At 41.3% G+C, this 12,548-nt stretch overlaps 1 protein-coding gene across 1 annotated transcript in view; it reads right to left on the bottom strand.

Moving 5' to 3' along the window:
• The window catches only part of canx (calnexin), a 40,282-nt gene extending 35,682 nt beyond the window's left edge, over positions 1-4,600 (bottom strand). Inside the window, exon 1 of the mRNA XM_062040017.1 lies at positions 4,492-4,600. The gene's annotated coding sequence lies outside the window, so the exon portion shown is untranslated. The remainder of the gene's footprint in view (positions 1-4,491) is intronic.
• Positions 4,601-12,548: the final 7,948 nt, after the last annotated feature.

The following is a 12,548-nucleotide window of genomic DNA, read 5'->3' as shown; positions in this document are numbered from 1 at the left end:
AGCTGAATACCAGGTACCGTGAGTATGCAGCCTTGGCTGCTAAACATTCGATAACTTGACCGTATGTGCGCGTCACGTACGTAACTTTTTAAAAATATATAAGCTTTATGAACCTTGGGTTAGGTAAACGGTCTTTTGGGCTGAGTGATTGTGTGTGTTGATCAGGTGTTTGAATTGTATTGGCATGTTCTATGGAGCTAGGAGCTAGCAGAGGAGCTAGGAGCTAGCATAACAAACACGCAGGTGTTTTTATGCAGGATTAATTTGTGGCATATTAAATATAAGCCTGGTTGTGTTGTGGCTAATAGAGTATATATATGTCTTGTGTTTATTTACTGTTGTAGTCATTCCCAGCTGAATATCAGGTCACCCCCGGCTCTCACAGCATCTTCCCTATCTGAATAGCTTCAACTCCCCACTAGTCCTTCACTTGCACTTTACTCATCCACAAATCTTTCATCCTCGCTCAAATTAATGGGGAAATTGTCGCTTTCTCGGTCCGAATCTCTCTCACTTCATGCGGCCATCATTGTAAACAATAGGGAACTTTGCGTATATGTTCAACTGACTACGTCACGCTACTTCCGGTAGGTGCAAGCCTTTTTTTTATCAGATACCAAAAGTTGCAATCTTTATCGTCGTTGTTCTATACTAAATCCTTTCAGCAAAAATATGGCAATATCGCGAAATGATCAAGTATGACACATAGAATAGATCTGCTATCTCCGTTTAAATAAAAAAAATTCATTTCAGTAGGCCTTTAAGCATTAAATAAATAATGCATGTATGCCCTGGCACACCATTATCATCATTTCATGACCCAAGCAAAACACTTTTTACACTTTTATACTGAAATAAATACACCTACAACTTATTAAATACAAATATAGAAAAAACTACCAGCAGCGGTAAAGTTTAGATCCATGAAGGAAAGAAGAAAGTGAATGAATACATTTACATATGCATAAAAATGTGTTTTCTTTTGCATTATTTTTTTAATGAACTAAGTAACGTTTTATGACAACCTTTTTTCCAAAACACAATATAGAATGTGAGATACAACAGGATAATGCACACATTTATAATTTCATCAATCAATCAATGGTTATTTATATAGCCCTAAATCACAAGTGTCTCAAAGGGCTGCACAAGCCACAACAACATCCTCAGTTTAGATCCCACATCAGGGCAAGGAAAAACTCAACCCAACGGGACAATGAGAAACGTTGGAGAGGACCGCAGATGTGGGGGACCCCCCCTGGGGCGACCGGTGCAATGGATGTCGAGTGGATCTAGCATAATATTGTGAGAGTATAGTCCATAGTGGATCTACAATAATAGTGAGAGTTCAGTCCATAGTGGATCTAACATAATAGTGAGAGTTCAGTTCATAGTGGATCTAACATAATAGTGAGAGTCCAGTCCATAGTGGATCTAACGTAATAGTGTGAGAGTCCAGTCCATAGTGGATTTAACATAGTGTGAGAGTCCAGTCCATAGTGGATCTAACCTAATAGTGTGAGAGTCCAGTCCATAGTGGATCTAACATAATAGTGAGAGTCCAGTCCATAGTGGATCTAACATAATATTGTGAGAGTCCAGTCCATAGTAGATCCAACATAATAGTGAGAGTCCAGTCCATAGTGGATCTAACATAATAGTGTGAGAGTCCAGTCCATAGTGGATCTGACATAATAGTGTGAGTCCAGTCCATAGTGGATCTAACATAATATTGTGAGAGTCCAGTCCATAGTGGATCTAACATAATAGTGTGAGGGTCCAGTCCACAGTGGATCTAACATAATGTTGTGAGAGTCCAGTCCATAGTGGATCCAACATAATAGTGAGAGAGTCCAGTCCATAGTGGATCCAACATAATAGTGAGAGAGTCCAGTCCATAGTGGATCTAACATAATAGTGAGAGAGTCCAGTCCATAGTGGATCTAACATAATAGTGAAAGTCCAGTCCATAGTGGATCTAACATAATAGTGAGATAGTCCAGTCCATAGTGGATCTAACATAATAGTGAGATAGTCCAGTCCATAGTGGATCTAACATAATAGTGAGAGTCCAGTCCATAGTGGATCTAACATAATAGTGAGAGTCCAGTCCATAGTGGATCCAACATAATAGTGAGAGACTCCAGTCCATAGTGGATCTAGCATAATAGTGTGAGTCCAGTCCATAGTGGATCTAACATAATAGTGTGAGAGTCCAGTCCATAGTGGATCTAACATAATAGTGAGAGTCCAGTCCATAGTGGATTTAACATAATAGTGTGAGAGTCCAGTCCATAGTGGATCTAACATAATAGTGAGAGTCCAGTCCATAGTGGATCTAAAGTAATAGTGAAAAGTCCAGTCCATAGTGGATCTAACATAATAGTGATTGTCCAGTCCATAGTGGATCTAACATAATATTGTGAGAGTCCAGTCCATAGTGGATCTAACATAATATTTTGAGAGTCGAGTCCTTAGTGGATCTAACATAATAGTGAGAGTCCAGTCCATAGAGGATCTAACATAACAGTGTGAGGGTCCAGTCCATAGTGGATCTAACATAATATTGTGCGAGTCCAGTCCATAGTGGATCTAACATAATAGTGAGAGACTCCAGTCCATAGTGGATCTAACATAATAGTGAGAGACTCCAGTCCATAGTGGATCTAGCATAATAGTGTGAGTCCAGTCCATAGTGGATCTAACATAATAGTGAAGAGTCCAGTCCATAGTGGATCTAACATAATAGTGTGAGAGTCCAGTCCATAGTGGATCTAACATAATAGTGAAGAGTCCAGTCCATAGTGGATCTAACATAATAGTGTGAGAGTCCAGTCCATAGTGGATCTAACATAATCGTGTGAGAGTCCAGTCCATAGTGGATCTAACATAATAGTGTGTGAGTCCAGTCCATAGTGGATCTAACATAATAGTGAAGAGTCCAGTCCATAGTGGATCTAACATAATAGTGTGTGAGTCCAGTCCACAGTTGATCTAACATAATAGTGAAGAGTCCAGTCCATAGTGGATCTAACATAATAGTGAGAGAGTCCAGTACATAGTGGATCTAACATAATAGTGAAGAGTCCAGTCCATAGTGGATCTAACATAATAGTGAAGAGTCCAGTCCATAGTGGATCTAACATAATAGTGTGAGAGTCCAGTCCATAGTGGATCTAACATAATAGTGTGAGAGTCCAGTCCATAGTGGATCTAACATAATAGTGAAGAGTCCAGTCCATAGTGGATCTAACATAATAATGTGAGAGTCCAGTCCATAGTGGATCTAACATAATAGTGTGTGAGTCCAGTCCATAGTGGATCTAACATAATAGTGTGTGAGTCCAGTCCATAGTGGATCCAACATAATAGTGAAGAGTCCAGTCCATAGTGGATCTAACATAATAGTGTGAGAGTCCAGTCCATAGTGGATCTAACATAATAGTGACGAGTCCAGTCCATAGTGGATCTAACATAATAGTGTGAGAGTCCAGTCCATAGTGGATCTAACATAATAGTGTGTGAGTCCAGTCCATAGTGGATCTAACATAATAGTGAAGAGTCCAGTCCATAGTGGATCTAACATAATAGTGTGTGAGTCCAGTCCATAGTGGATCTAACACAATAGTGTGAGAGTCCAGTCCATAGTGGATCCAACACAATAGTGAAGAGTCCAGTCCATAGTGGATCTAACATAATAGTGTGAGAGTCCAGTCCATAGTGGATCTAACATAATAGTGTGAGAGTCCAGTCCATAGTGGATCTAACATAATAGTGTGAGAGTCCAGTCCATAGTGGATCTAACATAATAGTGAAGAGTCCAGTCCATAGTGGGGCCAGCAGCATTTATTTTCAAAACGCTTACAAAAAAGTGGGACCCCAAAAATTGACCGTGGGACCCCATTTTTATGACTTGAGGGCCTATTTTGAAAATTCCTAGCGCCATCAGAGTAGTAAAAGCTAAATTTGCCATAAATTGACATCATATTTCCATATATTGGCTACATTAAAATTACATTTTTATTATTGATAAAACAGGTTTGAGAGTTCACGCAAGAAGATTGCACAATGCTCGTTACTAATTGAGTCAGGTTGATTTTGCGTACAGGCGTTGGTGAATAAGGAAGAAGCGTAACGTGACGATGACGGCGCTTCTCATCGAGATGCGCTAAATGAGTAAACAGCCGCCCGGAACTAACACTGATTAACTGGCACTAACTAGGGCCGCGGAGGGATATTTAAGCCAAGTCGAGTTGGGTGTGAAGCGACGTTAATTATTAGCGGAGGGCGACAGAATGGAATATGGACGACTAGCATCGCATGCTAACAGCGGGCCGCCTTGGTTAGCTGCTCGCTAGCATGCTGACGGAGCGCAGCAGCCAGTTTCTCGCACGACCAACAAGTGGACATTTACAAAATGCCGCCGCAGCGGACAACCAAAGCATCGCTTACAAACACCGCGAGTGCGGGAAAATAATGTTTCTTTCTCACCTCTGCCGCTGCGATGTGACCGCCTGGGAACTGCGAGGAGAATCACGTGGGGATATTCCTCGGCGAAGACCGCCCCCGCTCGTTGCTGATTGGCCAAAACTTGGGTGTAGTCGTCGTTTCCTGTCAACTGTCAGACGCTGATTGGTCTGTGGGACGGCTGCACCTCGTGGACAGCGTTGATTGGTCAAACCGTTAACGGATGTCTCTGCTGATTGGCTACTTCAGCGGGTCGCTGGCTCAAAGATGACAGAGAATCCAGTTCTCCTACTTGAATATGCATTTTTGATATAATATTATATATACTCGTATCGTTCTACTTCACGTTAGGTGCTTCTTTTTTGAGTGTGTGTGTATTTTCTGAAAAAAATAGTTTGTGTCGTTTTATTTTGAAGGAGCCGTGTAGAAAACGTGATATTTTAGGGAGCTTTAAAACAGTTAAAATGAAGAATGTGAGGCTGATTTAAATAAGAAAAAGGACAAACAAAGAGGCTACAGGCACATCCGGCTTCTTACTAGACTGGAATACTGATTAGTGCTTTTTCAAAATAGTCTACTACAACCTAATGATGTCACCTGTGTGAAGTTGCCCCACTTCGAATTGTAAATATTAAAATAACACTGTGCTGGTTACTGCCGTTAAAACATGTCGTTTGTGCCGTTAAAGTTCTAAAATACATTTTCTGCCTGCTGACGTCATCCATCTTGTCAAAATCCCCCCCAAATGTGTCCCATTCGTTTGTGCTGCAAAATATTTTTGTTATAGTTTTTATGTAGTTATTGTTTTGTGATTCATAACCATATTGTCTATATATATATATATATATATATATATATATATATATATATATATATATATATATATATATATATATATATATATATATATATATATATATGTGTGTGTATATATATTATGGCTGCAACTAACGATTAATTTGATAATCGATTAATCTGTCGATTATTACTTCGATTAATCGATTAATGAGAGACAAACTACATTTCTATCCTTTCCAGTATTTTATTGAAAAAACCCAGCATACTGGCACCATACTTATTTTGATTATTGTTTCTCAGCTGTTTGTACATGTTGCAGTTTATAAATAAAGGTTTAGAAAAAATAAAATAAATCAATAAATTTAAAAAAAATAAATAAATACAAAAATTGCCTCTGCGATAATCGATTAGTTATTGCAGCCCTAATATATATATATATATATATATATATATATATATATATATATATATATATATATATATATATATATATATATATATATATATATATATATATATAAGGGCTGCAATATATATATATATATATATATATATATATTTAAAGTTGTTATGTCAATTTGTGATTTGGGACGTTCCCTCTCCGGTTTATGAAATTGTAAGTTTTGTTTTCCTGTTTTCTGAATTTAATAGTTTGTTTCATGAAATGTTGAAGTGTTTTGCACTGCCAGGCCACCGTAGCCTTGACAAAATCTCCCTATGCGTGTCTCAAACATTTGTGCTACTAATCTTTTATCGAATTATTAGAGTTTTTATGTTTTAGAATTAAAAAAAGCCCCCCCAACCTTGTCAAAATCTCCCAAAACGTGTGCCTATTATTTGTGCTACATTTGTGCTGCAATTCTTTTGACAAACTGTTATATTTCCTTATGTTATTACCGTTTTATAGTTTTTATGTTATTAACGTGTTATTAATCATACCCAACCCACCCCCCCACCTTTTCAACATTTTTCTAAACTCGTGCCTATCATTTGTGCTACATTTCTGCTGCAATTTTTTTGTCTGTTATATTTCCTTTTGTTATTACCGTTTTATAGTTTTTATGTTATGAACGTGTTATTAATCATAACCAACCCCCCCCCCCCACCTTGTCAAAATCCCCCCAAACGTGTGCCTATCATTTGTGCTACATTTGTGCTGCAATTATTTTGTCAAACTGTTATATTTCCTTATGTTATTACTGTTTTATAGTTTTTATGTTATTAACGTGTTATTAATCATACCCAACCCCCACCTACTTTGTCAACATTTCTCTAAACTCGTGCCTATCATTTGTGCTACATTTGTGCTGCAAACTTTTTTGTCTGTTATATTTCCTTATGTTATTACCGTTTTATAGTTTTTATGTTATTAACGTGTTATTAATCATAACCAATACCCCCACCCCGCCTTGTCAAAATCTCCCCAAACTTGTGCCTATCGTTTGTGCTACATTTGGGCTGCAAACTTTTTTGTCTAACTGTTATATTTCCTTATGTTATTACCGTTTTATAGGTTTTATGTAATTAATGTGTTATTAATCATACCCAACTCCCACCTTGTCAAAATCGGGGGGGTGTATATTGTAGCGTCTCGGAAGAGTTAGTGCTGCAAGGGGTTCTGGGTATTTGTTCTGTTGTGTTTATGTTGTGTTACGGTGCGGATGTTCTCCCGAAATGTGTTTGTCATTCTTGTTTGGTGTGAGTTCACAGTGTGGCGCATATTTGTAACAGTGTTAAAGTTGTTTATACGGCCACCCTCAGTGTGACCTGTATGGCTGTTGACCAAGTATGCAATGCATTCACTTGTGTGTGTGAAAAGCCGTAGATATTATGTGATTGGACCGGCACGCAAAGGCAGTGCCTTTAAGGTTTATTGGCGCGCTGTACTTCTCCCTACATCCGTGTACACAGCGGCATTTTAAAAAGTCATACATTTTACTTCCTGAAACCGATAATTTCCGATTTTACATTTTAAAGCATTTATCGGCCATTTATCGTCCGATAATATCAGCAGTCCGATATTTTTGGACATCTCTACTTTTTTGTGTTTCCTTTTAAACATCACAAAATGCCACAAATTCAGTCGGCTATTTTGAATATTATTCTCCGAATACAGCAACCCGCATGCGGCTCTTTAGCGCCGCCCTTGTGGCTCCCTGGAGCATTTTTAAAAAAGGATTGAAAATGGAAAAAGATGGAGGGGGGGGGGGATACAAACAAATGCAACAGCTTGTTTACATGTAAGACCTTCCACTCCTTCTTTGTCTCATTTTGTCCACCAAACGTTTTATGCTGTGCGTGAATGCACAAAGGTGCGCTTTGTTGATGTTATTGACTTGTTGGAGTGCTAAACAGTCATATTTGGTCAGTGCATGACTGCAAGCTAATCAATGCTAACATGTTATGTAGGCTAGCTGTATGTACATATTGCATCATTATGCCTCATTTGTAGGTATATTTGAGCTCATTTAATATCCTTTACTTTTATCCTCTTTATATATAATTTATATTTGCATGTCTCATAACACATTATCTGTATGTAATATTGGCTGCATTTCTGTGCCATGTTGTTCCAGACCACAGCAAACATTACCAAGCTTGCCAAAGATTGCAATAAATCTATTAAAAGAAGAAAGTCTGTCGTTTCCTTTAACTTGGACACACACATCTATACCTTTGGCCATTCTAAGACAGTCATTTCCAGGAGTTATCTCACCTTCTGAGTAGCCTCTGATTTACTAATGTTTTCTAATGTTGTAAAAATGTGTAGAATAAATATTAAAATACAACATTTCTGTCAACGAAGATTTGCTTCAGCCTACGACACATAGTCATTTTGATAGTAGGCTAATATAGCTAATATAGACACTTACATCATGTGTTGCCTTCATTATAACACTTATATAAGACTTTTAAGGTCATTTTGATCATAGGCTAATATAGACACTTACACCATGTGTTGCCTTCATTATAACACTTATATAAGACTTTTAAAGTCATTTTGATAGTAGACTAATATAGCTAATATAGACACTTACATCATGTGTTGCCTTCATTATAACACTTAAATAAGTATTTTAAAGTCATTTTGATAGTAGGCTAGTATAACTAATATAGACACTTACATCATGTGTTGCCTTCATTATAACACTTATATAAGGCTTTTAAAGTAATTTTGATAGTAGGCTAGTATAACTAATATAGACACTTACATCATGTGTTGCCTTCATTATAACATTTATATAAGTATTTTAAAGTCATTTTGATAGTAGGCTAGTATAACTAATATAGACACATCATGTGCTGCCTTCATTATAACACTTATATAAGACTTTTAAAGTCATTTTGATAGTAGGCTAATATAGCTAATATAGACACTTACTGTACGTCATGTGTTGCCTTCATTATAAAACTCATATACGGCTTTTCATTTTTTGCGTCTCCAGACAGATTAGTTTTTGGTAGTTTTGGTCCAATATGGCTCTTTCAACGTTTAGAGTTGCCGACCCCTGACCTAGGCTATTTTCGGAGATTGACGTCATGGTAGTAACGCTTCTGCACTCTGACCATATTATTAGATCAGTCATACTGGAAATATGCAACAATTAGAAAGAGATGTGTTTATTATTCACAATCCAAGAACACATGTTTGGCTTTTTTATGCATTTAAAATTGTGAATAAATAAATACCTAACAAATAATAATAAAACACCCAGAAACTTAACAATATTCCATTTATCATCATCATGGCGCCGATGAAGGCTGCCTCGGTGCTTTCGTGCGCTCTGTTTTGTTTGTTTTTGTACATAAATTGTGTTTCCGGGTGCTCTTACACCCGTGAAGAGCTACTGAACATCAGATCCACCATCCCTATGGACTTGTTACCGGTCATCTTAGCGTCAGCTGCGGATTTGGTCCATTCTGTGCTCAAAAGAGGGAAACCGCATCGCCGAGGAAAGCGAGCGGGCGCACTTGTCCGTCTTCGCGGACGGGGATTACGCACGCCTCTACCAGGCATCTTTCTCTCCAACGTCCGCTCACTTGCCAACTAGATGGACGAGCTAGCGTTGCTGATGAGAAGGAACAAAGACTTCTCCTCATCATGTGTGTTGTGTTTCACGGAGACTTGGCTGAGCGCAAGTGTCCCGGACAGCGCGCTTCAACTGGAGGGCTTTCATCTCCTCCGCGCGGACCGAGACGCGGCGCTCTCTGGCAAAAAAAGAGGCGGTGGACTCTGCTTCTTTATCAACAATAGCTGGTGCACAGACGTGACTGTCATTTTTAGACACTGTTCTTCTTCTCTGGAATATTTTTTCATCCACTGTAAGCCCTTTTACTCACCGCGTGAGATTGTTTCATTCATTCTCGTGGCTGTTTACATCCCGCCCGGCGCGGACGTGCGTGACGCTCAGCGCGCGCTCGCAGGACAGATCTTACATGTGGAACGGTCTTTTCCTGACTCTCTTGTTATCGTGCTTGGTGACTTTAACAAGGGAAATTTGAGCCAGGAATTACCAAAGTATAGACAGTTTATTAAATGCCCGACCAGAGAGGAGAACACGCTGGATCACTGCTACACTACATTGAGCAAGGCTTTTCATGCAGTCCCGCGCGCTGCTCTTGGACTATCAGATCACGTGATGGTGCACTTAATCCCTTCATACAGACAGAGACTGAAACTGGCTAAACCTGTTATGAGGAACATTAAGTGTTTCACCGCCGAGTCTGTGGACGAGTTGCGTGCTTGTTGGGAAACGACAGACTGGGAGGCAATTGGAGCGGCCACGAACAATCTGGACGAGTATACGGACACTGTGACCTCATACATACAGTTCAATGAGGCGCGCATCATTCCAACGCGCACCAGGGTTTGTTATAACAACGACAAGCCCTGGTTCACACCCAAGCTCCGACAGCTGCGCAAGAAGAAGGAGGCTTCGTGGAGAAGCGGGGACCGAAGTACATACAAAGAAGCGAAGTACCACTTCACCAGGGAAGTGGAGAAAGCTAAATCTGTGTACTCTAACCGTCTACAGGAACAGTTCCGCTCCAATGATTCTGCGGCAGTTTGGAGAGGTCTAAGGGCCCTTACGAACTATAAGCCCAAAACCCCCCAGGCCCTGAATGACCGGACTCTCGCTCAGGGCCTCAACACACATTACTGTCGTCATGAACGGCCTTCAGCTCATCAAAGCCATGCTCCCCCCACCATCACCCTCCCCACCAATGCCAGCACATCATTAAAGGAGTTAAAGGACTCCAATGACATCACAGGACTCCAAAAACACAATAAGACTGTAAAGACCCTCTCCATTAAAGAAGAGGATGTACGCCGGCAGTTCTTGAAGCTGAATACGCGGAAGGCCCCCGGGCCGGATGGTGTCTCCCCCTCCACTCTCAGACACTGTGCGGACCAGCTGGCTCCTGTCTTCACTGACATTTTTAACACCTCTCTGGAGCTATGCCGCGTGCCGTCCTGCTTTAAGACCTCTACCATTGTCCCTGTCCCCAAGAAAGCACGGATCACAGGACTAAATGACTACAGGCCGGTTGCGCTGACGTCTGTGGTCATGAAGTCCTTTGAGCGCTTGGTCCTGCCCCACCTCAAGGACATCACCGCCCCCCTCCTGGACCCACTGCAGTTCGCCTACAGAGCCAACAGGTCTGTGGATGATGCAGTGAACCTGCCCCTCCACTTCATCCTGGAGCATCTGGACTCCCCAGGAACCTACGCTAGGATCCTGTTTGTGGACTTCAGCTCTGCCTTCAACACCATCCTCCCTGGACTGCTACGAGACAAGCTCTACCAGCTCAGCGTGCCCGACTCCCTCTGCAGTTGGATTAATGACTTCCTGACGGACCGAAGACAGCACGTACGGCTGGGGAAGATGGTCTCGGACAGTCGAACCACAAACACTGGTACTCCTCAGGGCTGTGTACTCTCCCCCTGGCTCTTCTCCCTGTATACAAACTGCTGCACCTCCAGTCACCAATCCGTAAAACTGCTCAAGTTTGCGGATGACACCACCCTCATCGGGCTCATCTCGAATGGCGATGAGTCCGCCTACAGGAGAGAGGTAGACCGGCTGACGTCCTGGTGCAGCCTCAACAACCTGGAGCTGAACGCCCAGAAAACAGTGGAGATGATCATGGACTTCAGGAAAGTCACAGCCCCACCATCCCCCCTCACCCTGATTGACTCTCCCACCCCCGTCCCCATTGTGGACTCCTTCCGTTTCTTGGGCACCACCATCACCCAGGACCTCAATTGGGAGCTGACCATCAGCTCCCTCATCAAGAAGGCCCAGCAGAGGATGTACTTCCTGCGGCAGCTGAGGAAACTTAAGGTGCCGACAGAGATGCTGGTGCAGTTTTACTCAGCCATCATAGAGTCCATCCTGACCTCCTCCATCACAGTGTGGTTCCCCGGCGCCACAGTCCAGGATAAGAATAGACTGCAGCGCATCGTACGTGCTGCTGAGAAGGTGATTGGCTGCAAGCTCCCATCCCTCCAGGACTTGTTCTCCTCCAGGACCAGGAGGCGTGTGGGTCGGATCACAGCTGACTCTTCTCACCCTGGACACACGCTATTCTCCCCTCTCCCCTCAGGCAGGAGACTACGCTCCATCCAGACCCACACCTCCCACCACCTGAACAGTTTTTCCCCCTCGGCCATCAGGCACATGAACAATAACTCCTAACAGCAGCTCCTTGAATTCCTTGAATCCCTTCTAAGTCTATCTGATAGCTCAGTTACAGCTCTTTTTATACCAAATATGTGTTATATGTGTTTTATGTCGCACGTTTGCACCAAGAAAAATTCCTAGTTTGTGAACCCGTTCTCAAACAATGGCAATAAAACTATTCTGATTCTGATTTACATGTTGTGAGATGAGAATTAACCAAATATTAGCGATATTGTTATTATAAGTGCTAACGCAGACGGACTATTTTAGCAGTGAGCTAATGCTAGCTTACACTGCTATCGTTGGTCTCAAACTTGCTCGAAGTAAATTCTAGATGAAAATCCATGCATCTCTCCCCTGCTAGTAGACAAATGTGGCCGTGGACCGACAGGCTGGTCGACTTTCACGTCTGACGATATGGCGAAAAAAAGACGCTAATTGCGGCAATTTAGTTTTCAACCCTAATTGCAATTGAATCGTCATACAAACAGAATTATGCGAGCGTCCTGTCGGCCAGCATCCCAGTGAGAGTGGAACTATTACACTGTATGTTTTATTCTGGTTTATTATGGTTAGTTTGTATGTTTAGCACCTAGC

The sequence above is a fragment of the Entelurus aequoreus genome, linkage group LG28 (assembly GCF_033978785.1).
Source record: "Entelurus aequoreus isolate RoL-2023_Sb linkage group LG28, RoL_Eaeq_v1.1, whole genome shotgun sequence".
NCBI classification, from domain to species: domain Eukaryota; kingdom Metazoa; phylum Chordata; class Actinopteri; order Syngnathiformes; family Syngnathidae; genus Entelurus; species Entelurus aequoreus.
The sequence above is the reverse complement of the archived record's forward strand: the minus strand, read 5'-3'. Positions and strand labels throughout refer to the sequence as shown.